Source organism: Phasianus colchicus, chromosome 3, assembly GCF_987193195.1.
Source record: "Phasianus colchicus chromosome 3, bPhaCol1.hap1.1, whole genome shotgun sequence".
NCBI classification, from domain to species: domain Eukaryota; kingdom Metazoa; phylum Chordata; class Aves; order Galliformes; family Phasianidae; genus Phasianus; species Phasianus colchicus.
In genome coordinates this window covers 1,256,593-1,278,098 of record NC_143438.1, presented here as the reverse complement: position 1 = coordinate 1,278,098, position 21,506 = coordinate 1,256,593, and the positions used below count along the sequence as shown (strand labels likewise).

At 35.7% G+C, this 21,506-nt stretch overlaps 1 protein-coding gene across 1 annotated transcript in view; it reads right to left on the bottom strand.

Moving 5' to 3' along the window:
* CNTNAP2 (contactin associated protein 2) overlaps positions 1 to 21,506 on the bottom strand; it is a 758,846-nt gene that overhangs the window by 498,628 nt on the left and 238,712 nt on the right. The gene's annotated exons all lie outside the window — the stretch shown is intronic.

Sequence of the window (21,506 nt, the reverse complement as noted above, 5' to 3'; positions counted from 1 at the left end):
AAAATCCCTTCTGCTTTATACCATGTGATACAGAATATGCCTTTGGCCAGTTTAATTCACCTATCTTAATTCAGTTTCTTTCCAACTCTTTGGGCCCTTTGCTGCAAAAGGCCTTGAACCTATACAACATAGCTTTGAAGGTAACTATAAGCACTGGTGTATAATCAACATTGTTTTTCTCCTAGAACCAAAACACATGATCGTACTAGACACTCTGAAGAAAACAGTTCATCCCAGCTGAAATTAAGAAAAAGCACAAGAACAAAGAACTAAATATAAAGAGTTCAAGAAAGTTATGACAAAATTATCTAATGGTAATGCCTGCCATGGACCACCACTCTCTGTAAGTGGTGTTTATTTGTCTGTTATTTATCTGTTTATTTACTATAAACAACAACAACAACAAAAAACACATAATAATGCCTGCCTTTATATATCTAGAATGCTTTTGATGATATACAAACATAGTGCTAAAGAAAACTATAATGAAATCTTTGTGAGAAGTAGATAGTATACTTTCAGTTCTGAAATAGAAGTGCTGATAACCGCTTACCTTAATAGAGAAAATAAATTAGGACATGTGAATAAATGACTATGAATTATTGCATATTACAGATTTACTGAAAAAAGGAAAATAATCTTTTTCTTAATGTAATCTCTATAACCCATTTGAGAACTTCATTAATATTTTACTTAGTATAAAGAAGATTAATGTATTATTTGCATCTAAGATGGTAAAAACCCAAAATGGGAATGTTTGTTTTTCTTATAAAGAAAAAAATTAAACCAAATCTCTTCCTGTGTTGTTTGAAATTATGCAAATTAGAATGGATAGAACCGGCTTTTGATTTTTCAAATATTTAGGTCAGATAAATTAAGTACTTCCCTTTATTCTCGTTCAGTCATGAGTTACTTCAACAGACGTGTGAAATTCCAAGGTTAATTTACTCATTTACATTTCTAATATGAGCTATTATGCAAGAAAAAACATAACCTGCACCAGTCATCTTCATTAATCTTTTTAAATATGCAGAATGCAATACAGGCTCTGCTATAAATGGAAACATCCTCAACTTATGCATCTGGAAAACATTACTCTTTCCTGGTAGGCAGTATAATTAATACTCAGTAGCGTGTGATTTTGGTGCAATTATAAAACTATGAACCAGCAAACTAGATCACATATTGAAACAGAATTACTGCTATCTTCAAAAGAGGAGCTTTTAAATGAAAACTAAGGTAATTGTGAATGAATCAATTGATTTGTAATTTAGATTTCCAAGATTTAAGTTTCATGTAAAAAAAAATTAAACTAGTTACGCCACAATAGAAAATGAAGCACAAAAATATACACAAACACTAGTTTGTGAACCATTACGTTGACATTTAACAAATAAAGAAGTTTTGCTCTTAAATTTCTATGAGATTGTTATGGAAGAAAATAAAATTCACATCAGCATACACAAGCACAGGCAAGAATAAAGGGCAATTGCTTCACACTGAATTGAAGGAAAATTCTTGACTTTAAAGTTCATTGCCATGGTATTAAATAATAAAATTTTGACAATGGATAATACATTATTTTAAATATATATATATTTTTATACTACAAAACAGAAGTACTAATTCCACTCCTCCTTCCTTCCCTACTTCGACTCCTGCCACACAGCATGTTTGTCACAAATCTGCAGTGGAAGAGGCCACAGTGCCTTGTGGCCACATCGTGTAATCCAAGCAGGATGCTGGGGGCACATATCACCCCCAGCAGAGGTCACTTGGAGAACACTTGGAGAAAAGTCCTACATCTTGGATGCCAGGCTGCCAAAGTAGCATGAGGTTAGAATTTAATATTAGAAGTGAGGAGCAGATTGAAGCAATCGTTACAAATTTTGTGGTAAACATCATGATCACAGAAAGACAGAGTTGCTCAACCACAAAAGTTTTTATAATGTAACTGTTTATGTATTGTACATTTTTGACATCCATAAAAACAGGCATTCAACTTAAATATTTCTAGCAAATTACTCTCACTGCCACTTCTTTATTAGTGCTATCTAGGTAAGGATTTGAAGTCATTCTTCATTAATTATGATGCCTAGGTAAACACTGTCCATAGCAGGGGGGTTGCATCTAGATGATCTTTAAGGTCCTTTTCAACCCAGGCCATTCTATGATTCTATGATTTAAAAACAGAATGGTATATTAATGAAAAATATACACTCTACATTTTGTTTTCACTTTCCTTGTTTTTCACTTATTCCTCCCCAGCTATTTTTAAAACCAGTCACAATATGAAAATATACAATTACAATGGAGAAAGAAAAAAAAGAAATCTTAATATGTATGTGTACACACTGAAACATATATATATATTATGCACACCTGTAGAGCAAAAGTACAGAATTTTAGTACATCATAAAATATAATGTAATAAAAGCATTATCAGTGTCAGGTAGGGCTCATTAGGAGTCTACCTGCTTTGTGGAAATTAAGAGACCAAGGACTTTATCGCACCGTAACAATACCAGAGAATGGATGTGAACACAACTGCAAAAGCTTTTTGTCATACAGCACCTGAACCTGCATTCCTTATATATTCACAAAATCAAGATTGTTTTTTTGAGAGAACGTTTTATAACATTTTTAAAATCAAATATGTTTGTGTGAATTTCCTCTCTGTAATGTCATATCAGGGAGTTGGGGTATAGAGGACAATTCTAACTTAGTAAAAGAACAGTTGGAATAGAAAGCTGTGGATACAGAAGAAGTCAAACACTCACGCAGTTGGTAGTGGGAGGCCATTAGTACTATTATCTAAAAAACATGTGAAATAAAAGTACTATTCTAAGCCCTTAAAAAAAAAAAAATCCCCCCAAAAACATAAGTAGTCTTCATTTCTGCAAGAAAAACAAAATTGAGTTTTAAATGTATTAAGAAACAACACAGCTGAAACAAACAAACAAAACAAAATCCTCTCGAAATGGTAGAACTTATTAGAACTTATCAGACCTTCTTTTACTGATCTCAGAAACAATAAATAAAATCCTTTTTATTTTGACAGTGATTGTTACTACTGTTAATGAAGTCATAAAAAAGGAAATATGTAAACTTGTTTGGAAATAGTAATAGCTTTTAAATCATCATTCACTGTACAGTCTACCTTGTCTCTTTGATTCATTAATCTATCCCACTGGGATCAAAATAATGGAATAAATAAGCTTGATATAGACAAAAAAATAAAAATGAAACTCCATGGGGACTATAACTGCATTTGTCAGTTGTCACTGTTGTCACAACTGTTACAGCCATTAATATGTTTCATTCATTGCATGTATGCTTTAGAAGTATTGAATGTGGTTGTCTGCTGTCTCTGTCTTAGTTTAATTGAAATGGCCAACAACTTTCCTTCATCATTATCCAGAGCTACATTTGCATCCTATGACACCCTTTGAAGACCAACTAATAAACTAAAAAAAAAATCAAATAAAAATACCTGACTTTGTCAATGTTTAAAATACCATCCAAGGACAGGACATCCACCACATCTCTGGGCAGCCTGCTCCATTGCCTCACTGCTCTTATTGTGAAAAAACTTCTTCCTTAATATCCAATCTAAATCTCTCCTCTCTTAGTTTGAAACCATTTCCTATTGACCTATCACCACAGATTCTGCTAAAGAGTCTGTCCCCTTCTTTCTAGAAGCCCCCTTTTAGGTACTGAAAGGTTGCTATCAGGTCTCCCAGAGCCTTCTCTGTTTCAGATGAACAGACCCAGATCTCTCAGCCTGTCCTTACAGGGAACGTCTTCTATCGCTTGTATTGTTTTTGTGGACCTATTCTGGACATGCTCTAACAGGTCTGCATCTCTTCTGCACTGATAACTCCACATCAGTACACAATACCCCAGATGAGGTCTCACCAGGGCAGAGTAGAGGGACAGAATCACCTCCCTTGACCTGCTGACCATGCTTTTTAAGATGTAGCCCAGGATGCGGTTGGCTTTCTAGCCTGCGAGGGCACATTGCTGGCTTGCGTTCATCTTGCCATTCACCAGTATCCTTAAGTATTTTTTTGCAAGGCTGTTCTCTATCCTTTCATTCCCCAGTTTGTATTGATAATGGGGGTTGTCATGACCAAGATGCAACATCTTGTACTTGGATTTGTTGAACCTCATGAGGTTCACATGGATACACTGCTGAAGTCTGTCTAGATCTCTTTGAATAGCATCCCACCCCTTGGGTTTGTTGACTGCACCACATAGTTTGGTATCATCCACAAACTTGCTGAAAGTGTATTCAAGCCCACTGCTGATTTAATTGATGAAGATGTTAAAGAGCATACGTTCCAGTACTGACTCCTGAGGGACACCACTTGTCAATTATCTCCCTCTGCACATTGAGCCATTGACCACTACTCTCTGAGTACAATCTTACAACCAGTTCCTCTTCTATCAAAGAGTCTACCCATCAAATGTATATCATTCCAATTCAGAGAGAAGAATGTTATGGGGAACCATGTCAGAGGCCTTATTGAAGTCTAATTAGGTATGGCTCTTCCCTTATCCTAGTTGGGACAATGCTCCAGCAACTTCTGCTTATGTATTCCTGGAAACTTTGGATTATTCAGTCTGGAAAAGAGAAGATCAAGAGGGGATCTTATCAAATATTTAATTGTAATTAAGTGTCAAGAGATCAGGACCAGGCTTTTCTCACTGGTACCCAGAACAAAGGGCAACGAGCCCAAACTGGAACACAGGAAGCTTCTTCATCTGAACAGAGGAAAACTATTCTTTGCTTTGAGGATGACAGCACAGGGACAAGCTGCCCAGAGTGGTGATAGATTTTCCTTCTCCGGAGATATTAAAAATGTATTTCTGCAAGGCCTGCTCTAGGCAACATACCTTAGCCAGGGGATTGGACTAGCTGACCTCTAGAGGTCTTTTAAATTCTGTGATTCCTGCTCTTGTTTGAGATATAGTCTAGTGAATTAAACACTGTGGATTCTAGGCGCATTAATATTTCTGTTGGTTGTTATTAGAGGTATGCTAATTCCCATATGCATTTATTGAGTTTCCAGCTACCCCATAACTGCTTTTCACAAGTGCTTGGTAGTCTATTCTTTTTCCTGAGCATGTTATGGGCAGATCACTCTTTGTATTCCAACTGGAGAAGTCAAATGTGTTTAGAGTAACTAACATTAGCACAGATTAAACTCAGAAGATCTGATTATCTCCTCTGCTCCCTAACTTTAACATATTAGGGATAATATTTTAAAACAGGAGTCTTATGCATTACAAGGATTACAAGTTCCTTTAAACATCTATTTTCCCTTGTACTTGACAGAAATTTTCATGTAATTAACTATTATTAGTAAAGGCAACTCATTAAGATTTGTGTGTGTGTGTTTGTAACTGAATGTGTTATGTAAAGGAGAAGTGGTTAAGACTTTTCTCAGTCAGAAAACTGTAGCTTTGTGTATTTCTTGACTGGGACATTTTTTAATTAATTTTACTTCAAACTGACTCACGTGTTTCACATTCAACTAGCAATTGCATATAGCTATTTTGGGCTCAGCACAATATTGTTGTTGTGTTTACTTACCTTTTTGCAATAGAGTTGATCAGCTTCTCAGGTTTTATTTTTTTTTTATTTTTTAAGAAAATAACTAAGTATATGGCATCATAATTATGCCTTAAGGATAGCATCCTAAAGGAACATTATAATAACTAATTATTATTTGATAGAGAATTGAGACTGAAGATTTTAAAGGAGGGGTGAATTTGTGGAGTTTAGTTTTTTTTTTTTAAAGGGCTGTTCCTCAATGCACTGTGGACCATGACAATAGGAAAGCCTATAATGTTTAATCAGAAGCATTCTTGATATGTTGCCATCTGTTGTTCTTCATGGATTTAATTCACAAATCCAAATGGATTTTTTTGGTTTTGAAAAAGCTGTACACACTTTATTCTTTGCTAGATCTTCGGATGCAACTTCAAACTACTTATAACAGATATTTTTTATTAGAAATGGGAGCAGTATACATTTGTAAACATTTATGAACATATTGTTCTTAGGCATTCTAATACACTGCTAGATATTAATGTCAAAAACATACAGATGAACCACAGGTTGCCCTTTTCATTTTCTCAAGCAGACCACTTTGATAAGATATATCAACAACTTTACAGGTGATCCATTTATTGATCAGGATGCTAAACATTTGAGCAGAATTCAGTGAAGAATTGGACCTCAACAAAGTCAAAAGGTGGGCCCATGTGAACCTAATGAGGTTCAACATAGCAAAGTGCAAGTCAAAGTAATCCCAGATATATATACAGACTGGGAGAAGAACTCTTTGAAAATGCCCTGTGGAGAAAGACCGTGGGGTTCTGGTGGATGAAAAACTGAACGTGAGCCAGTAGTGTGCTCTTGCAGCTTGGAAAGCCAGTGATATCCTGGACTCCATCAGAAGAGGGATAGCCAGCAGGGACAGGGAGGTGGCTGTCCCTCTCTACTGTGCCCTCAAGGGGCCCCATCTGGAGTATTCCATCTAGGTCTGGGGCCCCTAGTACAAGAAAGATGTGAAGCTGTTGGTGAGGGTCCAGTGGAGGACCACAAAGATAATCAGAGATGTACTTGTGCACTTGATCAGAAAAACAATTCCAAATTCTATAAGAGTTCAGGACATATGAAGAAGAAAGAATTATATTATTTTCTTCTGAATTATCTCAGATCTAACTTGTTGATAAATGAAATTTGGAATTCAATTAGAGGCATAATTCTACAAAGCAAGTCACACTGTTGTATAATCAATGAAAATTATATAAAGGAATATTATATAATCAAATAATATTAAGATGCTATAATAATGAAAAAAAGCAGGAGAGCTAGGCACAGCAAGACAAAGAGAATAAATAGGATGCTTACCCATGTTGTAGGCTCACTCAGGAAAGACCAGTGGAGTAAATCTTCCAAAGAGAGAGAGATCCTTCCCTACTGGTAGTCAGCTCTTAAATGGGTCTAGGAGAGGTGGAGCCAGGCTCCACCCCTTCCTGCAGCACAGGTAACTTGCTTTCACCTGTGCTCCCAGGGCTGACTGATTGCTCGCCTCAGGTGATCAATCAGAGGTTCAGGCCGTGATTCAGCAGTTCTCATACAACCATGTTTTGCTTCTTATTGTTACTCAGTCTAAATTTTTATGCAAGAAAAATGAGTTAAAGAAATCTTATATATGTACATAATTTTTTTGAAGGGGTATTAAGTAAAAAAAGATGGCAAATACGTTTTTTTGGGTTGTAATTTTCATTTATTTTTTTATTAGGGAATGATACAGTCCAAAAGTCACAATAGCCATTGATATTCCACAGAATACCTGAGCAAGTCATGGTGATAAATAAAGTGTCAGGATAAGCACATTATTCAGTCATAGAAGGCCCCAATATCTGGTTTCAAAGAGTGCTACAGCCTCATCTTAGTTCTGACTTTTTGGTTGGACTTCTTTCCTTGAAGTACTTCTCCTACTATGTGAAACAATGCCTTTCTGACCAAAGAATATCACAGAAGATGCACCAGAGACCAAGTATCTACTATATACAAAATGCATTGTGACTAAAATGACTAAAATATTGTGGATTATTTTTTGTTCTCCAAAAGCAAAGCCATGTGTTTTCTTGTATAGAACAAAATATGTAAACATTTCAAAATGAGCCACTTAACTGGAAAAACATTTCTGAGCGAGTTGTAAGATCCGCAGAATCTGCCTGTGATGAACAGTACTATGAATGCAGATCTTAACTGTAGTGCAATGCAGGCAGAGACTGAACAGTACTTATGGAAAGATGCTCCAGCACTCTTCATTCAGTTCTTGCATTGCCTCACAAATAATGCACCTGATTTTGAAAGGAATGGACTAACCCCCTCCCCAGTGAAATGTATTATGCTTTGTCTGTATTTGGTGCATTAGTGTAGCAAAGAAAGGAAAGCTTCTCATAAAAAAAAAATGCAGAAAATACATGAAGCAGGAAACTGAGTTCTGAACTTAATGGTGATCAAAACTGATTTTATAAGAGCTTAACCACATAAGGGCTAGCGTACCATTGATCCCTTGTCTTTTGCTTTGGAGGTTGAAACTTTGATTTTTGGTTAAAACAACTACAACTAATTTTTCTTAAATAGCAACAGATATGTCTATAAAGGCCTAAGTGCTCATATTAACTTTTTTATCTTGTTAGAAAATCTTGTTCAGAAAAGCTCATTAAACAGAACAGCATATCTGAAAAATAAGATGATCACAGGCCATTCCTTCCAATTTTAAGGATATCTAAAAAAGTTTCAAAACCTACACTTTACTACCCTTTCTGGATTATGAGTTCCTATAAGGTTTTAAGTGATGGATGACAGGAGTAAATAGAAAAGTATGCATTTATAGGACTTGGCAGCCGTAGTAATGCAGATGTTCATATGGTGGCAGGACCTTGCAGGTAAGGAGTTTATCCTGAGTCATCAGCATGGCGCATGCTCTGTTGAGGATGCCCCTTCAGTAAGAGAGTGTGGGCAGCTAGCAACCAGGTAACATCAGCCCACCAGAAGCACCTAGCAACCAGATGTGAACAAGCGGACTTTCATTGCTTCTCTGAAAAAACACACAGGATTACAACAATGATGCTGACTAAATGCAATGTTAAAGCATTAAACGACTTTTCAAGTCTGTTCAAGGGCATCTACAGAACACTAAATTTATTCATAAAATGAATTTGCTGTAGTTAAACTGCTACATCAAGTTTTAATGCTATCTTCAGAGTGATATTTGCTCCCAGAACATGACCCAGAGGTATGAAGGTGAGAATGGATACTATCCTGAGTTCACACTTTATTCTACATTTCAAGCAGCCACTTAAATTATTCTCATTGAGATATATGCATTATTACCCACAATTTGCTTGCATCAAAGCACTGCTAAGTATATTCAAATATGCTTATTCAATAGTGTGCTGGGAACATTAAACACACTGTATTGTCAATCACCATTAACACAGCAAGAGTGATACTTTGCAATAAGAGTCTCAGACTTTAGCAGTTTAAACATTTTCATCAAACCTGAGATAACTTGCAAAATACTCTGAAGTCTTGCCTTTTAACAAATGGATTAATTACTTTACTAGTACATAACCATAATTGTTCTGGATAAAGCTCCACAGAAAGGTTGAGGTGAAAATTATTTATTTTTTAAAAAATTCAATTACAAATGAATAAATGGCATCCAGACAGATTGAGGAAAACTTAAACTACTTCTAAGATGATACTTCATGTAAAAGAGCACCTTCCAAACTTTTTTCCAACCTACTCACAAATTTATAAATATAGACAAATCTAATAAAGGAAGTTTAATTAAGATTTTTTTTTTCCTGAAAATTGAAGTCAGAAGGTTGTGTAAACAAATAATATAAGTAAACACAATAGGGAGAAAAAAAAAAAAAAAAAGTGAAACTGATACATCATGACCCTCTGATTTTCCTCAGTAAATTTGTATTGATTAATATCTCTATGAAAAAAAGAAAAACTTCTCACTTTTGTTCATGTCATTCTCTGTATGAATTTCATTAAGTCACTCTTAATTTCACTGACTAAGTTAACTGTTATGTTCAGTGTAGTTTACCAGGATGTGTAAAGAATTAATTTTCTCTTATAATTGAATGAACAAGACTAGAAGAAAATAAAATGTGTGACTAGGTGATCTCATTAAACCAGAATGGTCAGCTTTACTCCCTTATGAAGAATGATGGAATATTTTTTTACTGAACACCCATTATCATAATGGAAAGATATTCTATGCTTGTTCTTAGACAAAAGGCCACAGAAGATATTTTACTGATTTACTGCTTTTGCTCAATAGGGAGATTTCAGAATTACTGAAACTACATCTGTTTAATTAATGAGGCTTTTCCATCATCTTCTTTCAGTTTGGTTGTTGATATACACTGGAAGTACATATACAAAATAGAAGTACTTCATATGTGTATATACAAATATTATTGAGAAGAAAAATGAAGAGAACCAAAGGCAGGAGAGCACAATCATGATTTTCACAGCAAAAGTTTGCAAATTTCCCCTTCATTCTGTTCCAGGTATACTTAAGTTCTAGTTTATAATAAATATTGAAATAAAACTTGCACTGAATGTTAGGACTCATTTTTGATCATTTTAAGATGGTGGCTTCAAACAGGAAAAAAAAAAAACAAACCACAACAAGTACATAAACAAAGAAACATTGATGTTTCTTTATCTCGCTGACATTGTGGATAAATACAATATCCACATATAGCATCCAATTAACAAAAGAGCTACAGTTACTCACAATTCATTTTTCATGTGTTTCTCAAAAACTTGCTGTTGTGGTTTCACCCAGGACAGGAGGAAGAAAGAGGGCAGAGAGGCCTCCCTGGACCCTTTCATTCTCCTGTCCATTTATCAGGAAGAAGAAAAACAAAATGACTCAATTAAGATAAGGAGAGAGAATAAATTTACTGCAAATGGTAAAATAATGTAAAATAATTATGTAAAAAAAAAAAAAAAAAAAAAAAAGGAGCTACATGTAGTAAATCAAGCAAATGGGAGAGAAGGATTTTCTGACCATGCTGCTACTGTGCTGCTGAGAAGTGAAGATGGAACTTCATCGTCATCACAAAGAATCAGAGATTATGTAGAGCATACTGAAGATGTAGCCTGCCTTTTCTCAATGGATATTCCTCTTGGAGAGCTGGAACTCATGAAAGAATAGCTGAGATTGCAAGCAGGTAGACCCAGGAAGTTCAACTGGCCAAGATTTCTAGGAGCTGACCCAGGAGCTGCATCTTCCTGGGACTATGTTCCAACACTAAACAGATGCCACACATTGTCATGATATGGAATAGTGATAAAATCAGAACACATGCCTTCTGTCAAAATTCACAGGAGTAGTTTCTATCTTTAGGTCCACATTCTCAGAAATAAGTGAAGATAAATAATTAAGTTTTTTGCTTAAGAGTTCTTAACATGTTGCATCAGGAAGAAATATATAAAATCTGGAAAAGATTATGAGAAAAGCAGTCAAGACTAACAGAACTTCCCAAAGGCAATAAATCAGAAATCATGTACTACTGAACATAAATAGTATCTTATTTCAACCATAAAAAGCTGATAGTATCTGAATAGTATATATATGATACTCTCTATTGTTAACAAACCAGAAGAAGCTATTAACCCACTATTATATCCCCCCAAAAAATCTCAGATAAGAAGACATTTCATTGCTGCAAATGTCTAAATGGCTCTATTGAAGCTTAAAGAATGTAGTCAAGTTTTACTGCCCCAGATGCAAATTCTTTGTTACATACATATATATATATATATATATATATAAACTTTGTAATTCCAAATAAAAATCATGATTTAAAATATTGATTAAAATTACCATTCATTTTATCATAGCAAAAGAATTTGTCATGTGATAGCTTTTGAAATGCTTGGAATTACGTGACATAATATCTAGATTTGTCAATTTCTTAATCTGTTACACAGTCATGTAATTATAGAATCATACGTTCACCCAGACCTTGAATATCTCCGGGGAAGGGTCACCCACTGCCTCTCTATGCAACCTGTTCCAGTGCCTCTCCACCCTTACTATAAAGAGCTTCTTCTTTATGTCATCAGGGAAACATTCTTCTTGATCGGTCTCCTCCTTCGTATGTACCTGTAGAACCCCTTCTTGTTATTTTTCACATCCCTTGCCAAGTTCAGTTCTATCTGTGCCTTGGCAATCCTGATCTTATTTCTACACATCCGGACAACATCCTTATATTCTTCCCAGGCTGCAGAATCCTGCTTCCACTTCCTGTACATTTCTCTCTTTTCCCTCAGTTTATGCTGCCCAGGGCCCCATCCAATCTGGCCTTCAGGGACAGAGGGGGCAACCACAACCTCTCTGGGCAGCCTGTTCCAGCACCTCAACACTCTCTCTGTAAACAACTTCCCCCTGACATCCAACCAAAATCTTTCCTCTCTCAACTTAAAACCATTTCCCCTTGTTCTGCTGTTATCTACCCTTTCAAAGAGTTGACTTCCGTCCCGTTTGTAGCCTCCTTTAGGTACTGAAAGGCTGCAATGAGGTCACCCTTCTTTTCTCCAGGCTGAACAGCTCCCTCAGCATGTCTTGGTAGGGAAGGTGCTCCAGTCCCCTGATCATCTTTGTGGCCCTCCTCTGGACCCTCGCCAACAGCTCTCTTTCCTTCTTGTACTGGTGGCTCCAGACCTGGACGCAGTACTGCAGATGGGGCCTCACAAGAGCAGAGTGGAGAGGGACAATCACCTCCCTGTCCCTGCTGCCCCCCCCCCCCTCTTCTGATGACGCTCAGGATACCATTTGCTTTCCAAGCTGCAAGAGCACACTGCTGGCTCATGTTCAGTTGACGTGAGAGTGGTCTTTCAGTATCTAAAGGGAAACTATAGGAAAAAAAGGGGACAGACTCCTGAGCAGGGTCTGTGGTGGTAGAACAAGGGGAAATATCCTCAAGCTCAAAGAGGGTATATTGGGGTTAGATATAAGGAAAAAGTCCTTTACAGTGAGGATGGTGAGGTACTCAAACTGGTTGCCTAGAGATGAGTGGAAGCCCTGCTCCTGGAGACCTTCAAGGCGAGGCTGGATCACGACCTGGGCAATCTGATCTAGCTGTGGATGTCCCCGTTTGTTGCAGGGGAGTTGAACTAGGGGACCTTTGAAGGTTCTTTCCAACTCAAAGGATTTTATGATTATAAATTAGGGAGATACTTCCCAGATATTGTAGCATTCTCTAGAAGAACTGCTTGTCAGAAAATTTAAGAGGTGCTCAAGTGATGTACTAGCTCAGTTATTAAAACTGTGCTACAAGTAATTTAGGACTCACTCTCCTAAAGCTTTACACAGAAAATTCTTGGTACTCTGACAGCATTCAATAACATGAAGATTCACTGTAAGACTTTCCTCCATAGCTATATGAGACAGGCTTTGCATCACCTTATAGCCCCAGAGACAGGTGGGCCCCTGTCTTCTGCTGTGGGAACCCACACACCACATGTTTGGTGTGAGAGTCTTCTGGGACGGAACTCTGAAATGTACCTTAATCTGTCTCTTAATTAGATGACCTACAATCCCACAGCTTGTAAAGCTCTGACAACCCTTGTTAGCTGCTGCAAGAAAAAAAAGCTGTCTCTTGTATTAACTGAGGTTGATGAGGGTAGCTGTGCAACTTTTAACCTTTATCAGGGGAGTAAGGAGACAGAACCAGATTGCAGTCTGAAAAATGTATTTAAAAAAAAAAAAAAAAAAACAAAACAGGCCCTGTAGAGGAGGGGAGACCCATCAGCAACATAAAACTTTTCCCAGCAAGGAGATCAAGATAAATTCTAACCTTGACCTTCTCATTCTTTTTGATGAAGGCTGGCATTATTGAACTTAGGATCTAACGGGTCACTGTTAAGGTGAGCTTACATTAGGAAAGGGGGGGTAAATAGAAGGAAACTATTATTACAAGTGTTCTGTGTGGGATGCTCACTTCCCTAGTTCTGCAGGATATACTCTTTCTGATACGAGCCAGGATGCCAGTGATCTTTTTGGCAACCTGGGCACACTTCTGGCTTATGTTCAGGCAGCTGTTGATTAAAATCTTCAGATCATTTTCTGCTACACAGCTTTCCAGCCACTCTGACCCAAGCCAGTAATGTTTCATGGGGTTATTATGACCAAAGTGCATACACTTCGCCTCATCCAGCTAATCAGACCCTCCATAGGGCCTTCCAACCCTCATAGCTATTGACACTTCCTCCCACCTTGTTGTCACCTGCAGACTTACTGAAGGTGCACTGAATCTCCTTGACCTCAAACGTAAATGGCTCCAAAACTTATTGCTGGAGGAAACCTCTAGTCACCAGTTGGATTTGACTCATTTCTGTAGGAATTTGCATATGATCCCCTGGAAATTTCAGTGTAGAAATACATACGCGCTGTTTTATATTTATAAAAACATACATCACTGTTTTAGGATGTACATACATTACTTCACTGTTTCTTTCTAGTCATTTTCATTTTTACTGTTTGTATTTAGCAGATAGTGTAAGCAAGAACATTACAAGACACCAAATATTATTAATATTTTACTGTTTACTATTTTAATGAGCTAATAAATATTTAAATTATAAAACATATGGCCAAAAAAGGTGATCTGATATCCATATCTAAAATTTCATCCACCATTTATTCCCAATAATTTTGTTGTGGAAACAACCTATCTTTAAAGAATGCAGCCAATTTTGATATTTGACTTACTCAGAATTTGTTCAGTAGTTCATTACAGATCATAGCCATTAGAAAAACACATGCTTTTTCTCACTGGAATTCATCTTTTTTTTTTTTTTTTTTTTTTTTCCCCGTTTTAGTCAGTAGTTATGTCTTAAATCTCAATTTAAAATATATTATACCTACACATCTGCCTGCTCAGATTACAGTATCAAGGGACTGCAGTAGCTTTTAACTTCAACCACTGAATGCTAATGCTGAACTGACTGTAGAACATGACACAGTCTTTTTCCATAACCACTGCTTTTTGGATAATACTTTGTCCTATAGGAACATCATGGTAGAGGAAAAGGCATTGGGATGCTTTAATATATGCTGTATAACGTGCTGCAGATGTCATGTTTCATTTGGCTACAAATATCCTTAAATATCCTTTTTTTTTTCCTTGAAGAACCATTATTTAGTATAATACATGTTGGTTTTTTTTCATTTGCAAGTTTTACCAGAAGTGATTTTAAAAATTGTCTGATTTATGCATAGTTTTGTAAGATCACCAGAAAGATCCATTACATTTTCAGTATAACCCATTACATTTCCAGTCTAACTGGAAATATACCTACTTCCCCTTCTTAATTCGGTTATTATTATCTTCTGAAAAGCATACTGTATATCATTAATTATTCACACTTTAAAACACAGAATAAATATTTCATTAATGCCATATTAAGCTTTTTATGTTGCTGCTGTATAGAGCTTAATATGCTTGCAATTTTACCTTTCTGGTTAGACCACCTTAATCCTTTTGAGACAAATATCCATTCTTAGATTTTGATGTACTGAAAATGCTGTACGATGATGATGATAAATAATGCTATATAAAATGTACTATTTGAATGAAGCAATGATAGAGAAACTGTACAAAGAGCAAAACTATGTCTGATGCAATCAGACAGATCAACTGTATGTAGATGTGCGTGTTTTATCCCCAAATGAAATGAACTTTTTATTTCTAGGAAAGGAAGAACACCTATATTTTCATTTAGATTTCCTATTCACAGAAAGAGCTCAAAACGCCCCAATCAATATCAGTCAGTCAAACAAACAAAACAAAACATTCTTCTCTTGCTACGTGTGAACAAACCTAATTCTTGAAGGAGACCACTAGCAGCTAGTGCAAACTGGAATATAGTGAAAACTACTTCTATCCACAGGGATTGATAATACTGCAATAAAATGATTATTAAATTGCAATTAATAGCTCTTCTGTGGCTTTCTACTGAGTCTAGTTGCTTCTTATTCATAGATCTCAGCTTGAAACAAGGAGAAAATGCAAATATTTAGTGCCATATAGGATTCCAGAAATGTAGTTCAACAACTTAATACCTGGTTTCTGAAAAGTCCTTATTGAAAGAAGTCAAGTAGTCAAGTAGTATCTAGTTAAGAAGAAAAATATACTCTCAGTATAATCCTAAGCAGTAGGTAAGAGTCTTAGGGAAGGATGCAAGAGATTTTTGAATTACTTGATATTCTGACTGATGAAACACTAGAGATGTTAACAGTTACTGTTCAGAAGTTGTTAGCAGAGATCTTGAAAAAGCCAAAATGATACTTCTACATAGAAGAGGAAAAAAGGAGAAAGAAGATAATGTTATCCCAGTTAATTTAGCATCAATTCTTAGAAAAATACTGTGGCAAGTATTAAAATAATTTTAAAGCTCCCAGCAAGCAAGATTATAGCAACCAAACTATTTGTCAAGAAAAAATTATAAAAATAATATTGTTCTATTTATGACAGTATTTCTTTTGTCTTCCTGTAAATAAGTAATACTATATTCTTTAAGTGAAGAGTTTAGCACAGCTTTAAGGACTCATGAAGTATTCTTATAGGTAACCTAGGAAAACAGCTAGAAGAAAGGAAAGAAACAGTAAAATACTTCAGAGTTGTGTAAATGCACCTCTCTATAAATGGTTATTATGGACAGATATCCTAAAATTGAGTTCAAGGATGTCCCGTGTGTTAAGGAATATACATCATTATGACTGTCAACAAGAACAACATAAGGAAAAATATTGCTTTAAGATCCAAAAGTGACGTAAAATTGGATTTTGCATATATGCTAGAGGAACAGAATTCACTGCTACTCAACTGCAAATACATCTAAGAAAAAACAGGGATAAGAATTCTACAGATAGGCAGTAACAATCACATACAATAATACAAGATGGAGAAGGACAGTTGGGCAGAAGGCAGAACTATAAAACGTTGAGTAGAAATCAACTTCATCATCCTATCGAGGAAAAATTAAATCTGACTGGGATATATGCAGAGGAAAATGTTTAAGTCTTCAATAAGACTACCCATACTTCACTGTGAGCATCACTTGTCAAAAAAGAGCTGGAAAATCATGAGAACAATTTAGAATCGAGCACTCAGAATGATAAGAAATACAGAAGACATTCACTGTGTGGAGTGATTGAATGAAAGAGACTTGTTTAAGTACATCTTCTCCTCATGTCTCAAAATCACAATATCTGTTCAAGTCTTAAGAGAATTATGTAAGTAAGAAGAAAATGCTTTATCACTAGCTTCAGCAGGAGTAAGAAAAAATCAAACAACATCTGGTGAAAGATTTAAATATATGCAGTGATCCATTGTCTGTCGAGGACAGACAACCTGGGAATCTGAGGAGAATCCATCACTCTCAATCTACAACAGCTACTACATCTCTGAGAAACAGCTGTCTACAAAAAAGTAGCTCATGTCAGGAGGATGGTGAGGATGCCACTTTTCAGCCTTATGACTAATTTTGCTATTTGAAATCTGTACAAATGATGAAATATTAAATAAAAGCTTCACAGGAAAAGAAAGAAAAATAAAATAATAAATAAAGTAATAAAGTAAATAATAGATTGAAATAGCCGTATAATTTTAGTTAAGCTAGAATACTGATTAATTACTATACCAGCCAGTAAATACATTACATTACCTTTCCATATAGGTTTACTCCTTCCATTTTCATTTACTTTGGTTTTATTCTTTGTTTAATTTGAGTTTAATTCTTCCCCACATCCCTGAAGGCCAGGGAAGCCTATTTTCTTATATTAGAGAATACTAGGCTTTAATTAGATGCTCACAGGCCTATGGGTTCAGGCCTTTGCAGTGTCTTAAACTAGTATTTTGCAAGCACAAAGTAAAAATAAAAATAAAAATAAAAATAAAAATAAGAATAAAAATAAAAATAAAAATAAAAATAAAAATAAAAATAAAAATAAAAATAAAAATAAAAATAAAAATAAAAATAAAAATAAAAATAAAAATAAAAATAAAAATAAAAATAAAATCTATCAAACAGTTCATGTTTCAATTTATCTTTCAAAGGAGTTTTTCTCATAATTAAATGTGAGCTTACAGGTAAACAAAACAAATCAAAACAAAACAAAATCTAAACCTACAACCCTACATTGTACATTATTAATAGAGCACAGAAACAGAAATGAAAAGTATGGACACTATATTTAAACACTAAAATAGCTTTGAAATTGTGACAGTATTTTTTTCAAAAAGAAAAGCAAATAAAGGAGAATTTCTCAAGATAATAATCACTTGGTATTTCATTGAAGACATACGGACACAGATTCTCTGTAAAATTACATTTATAACAATATTTTCAACACGTCTCCAAGTTTTTTTTTGTTTTGGGTTTTTTTTTTTTTTCATAAATTCTGTGACTAGATATCTGTTAAGCATGATCTTTCTGTACTGCATTCTTGGCTCATCTAGCATCACAGGCAGATTAGTAAAGCTGTCCCAGCATTCAGAGTGAAAAGAAGAAAACCAGGCAGAGTTATTGTAAGAGTACTTTCAAATCAGTCACCACAGGACCAGAGACCAGGAACAGGATTTATAGAGAAAATAGAAAAGTGTGAATTCTCTTAAATACACAATGATAACCAAGGAGAAGACACCAGGCTTTTGCCTCCAGTGTTACTTATATGTAGAATCTGTGTCACAAAATCAGAAAATGTCATATAATAGTGCCCTCATAATTGGTCTTAATTGTTAAATAATTAATCTCCTTAAGAATTGAAAATGTGTTTTATATTTGGGCTATCACCTTTTCCTAAGAAAAGATTTCTTTATTTCTAAGTCAAATATTGAGACTCAAATCAATCAATAGCAACACCAACCTAACAGATCACCAGCACTGGGCATCCAACCCAGAACACTGCTATCTTTAAGGGAAACCAAGTTCCAAACACACATCCTGTTCAGGACAAAGAATGATATCCTCTCAAACACTTTCTCTGCAGACTTTCTGTCACATTAGTTCTTCAGTATGGAAACAAGGATTTATATCTGGGAAAGAAAAGTAATTAGGAAACACTCAATGACATAACACATATATCTCTAACTTCTGTTATCTAATTTTCTATTGTATGCTTTGTCAGAAACTTACTCTTTTTAAAATCTTCTTTTCATATACAGTGCTTAGAGCTTCTATTTTTATGCAAGTATATTACTAAAGAGAGTAATGAAAAGACAAGCTTCAGGTATGAAAATTGCAATTTTATTTTTATTTCAAACTCATCTGTCATCAAGGAAAGGTAAACAAGTACAATACATCAAAGTTACAGGTGCAAATGCAATCCAAATAATCATTCTGTGCTACCTGCTGTCAGCATGGACCAGCAAGCAAGGATTATATATGTATTTGTATGTCTCCTTCATCTAATGAGGCTTTATATAACCTGATAGATTGAATTATCTTTTCTTAGGGTTAATTTTAATCTTATTATTCTTTTGTTAACATCTTTTCCAAGTAATTTACCTTAAAGAACATTTTTCATTTCTTAAATGTGTTATCAAAGCTAAAAAATTCTCTATACAAATTGATCATATATAATATCAGTAGTACTTCATTATTTTTTAGTTTTTATCCAGAAAAAGTGGTCTGAATAGTCTTTTCACAAATTCTTTTTATGAAGTCATCCTTTCTTCGAATTGTTTTGTCAAAAAAAAAAAAAAAAAAAAAAAAAAGAAGTGTTGAAGTATAAAAGTCTGTATTAGCTATATGGAACAAGCAATAATTTCAGAAAATGTACACCAATATGTACAAAAGAAACAACTCACCCACTAAATATTTTCACCGCAGGTCAGAGTGGCTGGAAAGCTGTGTAGCAGAAAATGATGTGGAGGTTTTAATCAACAGCTGTCTGAACATAAGCCAGAAGTGTGCCCAGGTGGCCAATGGCATCCTGGCTTGTACCAGAAACAGTGTGCCCTGCAGGAGTAGGGAAGTGAGCATCCGCCTGTACTTGGCACTGATGAGACTACATCTCAAGTACTGCGTTCAGTTTTGGGCCCCTCACTACAGGAGAGACACCGGGGCTCTGGCACGTGTCCAAAGAAGGGCGATGAAGCTGGTGATGTAACTGTAGCACAGGTCTTATGAGGAGTGGCTGAGGGAACGGGGATTGACTAGTCAGAAGAAGATGAGGCCCAGGGGAGACCTTATCACTACCTGAAAATAGCTGTGGTGAGGTTGGCCTCTTTTACCAAGTAACTAGCACCTGGACAACAAGTAACAACCTCAAGTTAAAGCACGGTTAGTTCAGTTAGGTTATTAGAAAGAATTTATTCTCAGAAAGAGTGGTTAAGCATTGGAACAGTCTGACTATGAGCTGATGGAGTCACCATTCTTGCAGATGTTCAAGAAACATGTAGATGCAGCACTTACAGACATGATTTAGGGGGCCTGGGCGAGATGGGATGGTGATAGGTCTAGATAGTCTTAAGAGGTCTTTTCCAACCATAATGATTCTATGATACCATGATTTCTAAGGTCTGAAAGGACACAAATAATATGTACATGCTTATGGTTCATAGGGGACTTAGTATAGCACTCTCCCTTCCTCCCTTCCTTTTCCCTTTTTTCCATGCAGTGCTGATGCTGTAATATGCAGGAATATCACCTTTTCTACATTTAGGTTTCCTGTTCTGGCCTTTTTATTTTACGCATAGTCAGTTATCAGTAATTCATTATGAATACTGAAAGTAAGTTCAGGAGCTGCTCTACTCAGCTCTTGCTTTCCTTGTAGAAACATGCTCTGTAACTGTGGTTCTAAAATTTTTGAGTTACATTTCTTTCTATAAGCATGTCCATTTTATGAGATTTTGTAAGGCTAAGAAACCAGTTTAAACCTATGCATTTAAATGAAATTGCCAGTAGGAAACAATGTCAATAGGAAGTATAACAAAACACCCCTGGAAATGTGAATGAAACAGCAACTTATTCCACTACATGCCTAAGGTCAATGTGCTTATTACAGTATTGGCTGTCCTCTTCTTCAAATTCATTCCTATTTTGTTTACTAACAGAGAAAGTCTGCTAACAGAGAAAGTGTTATAAACTCATTCACTTCTTACTTCTTCAGTTTTATTTATGAGTGGAATGATAGTAGCTTACGTAAAATTATATGGCTAATGTAAGCTCACCTTAACAGTGACCAGTTAGATCCTAAGTTCAATAATGCCAACCTTCATCAAAAAGAATGAGAAGGTCAAGGTTAGAATTTATCTTGGTCTCCTTGCTGGGAAAAGTTTTATGTTGCTGATGGGTCTCCCCTCCTCCACAGTTTTGGATCCTCCCAGGGCTGTTTTTTTTTTTTTTTTTTTTTTTAAATACATTTTTCAGACTGCAATCTGGTTCTGTCTCCTTACTCCCCTGATAAAGGTTAAAAGTTGCACAGCTACCCTCATCAACCTCAGTTAACACAAGAGACAGCTTTTTTTTCTTGCAGCAGCTAACAAGGGTTGTCAGAGCTTTACAAGCTGTGGGATTGTAGGTCATCTCATTAAGAGACAGATTAAGGTACATTTCAGAGTTCCGTCCCAGAAGGCTATCACACCAAACATGTGGTGTGTGGGTTCCCACAGCAGAAGACAGGGGCCCACCTGTCTCTGGGGCTATAAGGTGATGCAAAGCCTGTTTCATATAGCTATGGAGGAAAGTCTTACAGTGAATCTTCATGTTATTGAATGCTGTCAGAGTATCAAGAATTTTCTGTGTAAAGCTTTAGGAGAGTGAGTCCTAAGTTACTTGTAGCACAGTTTTAATAACTGAGCTAGTACACCAGTTGAGCACCTCTTAAATTTTCTGACAAGCAGTTCTTCTAGAGAATGCTACAATATCTGGGAAG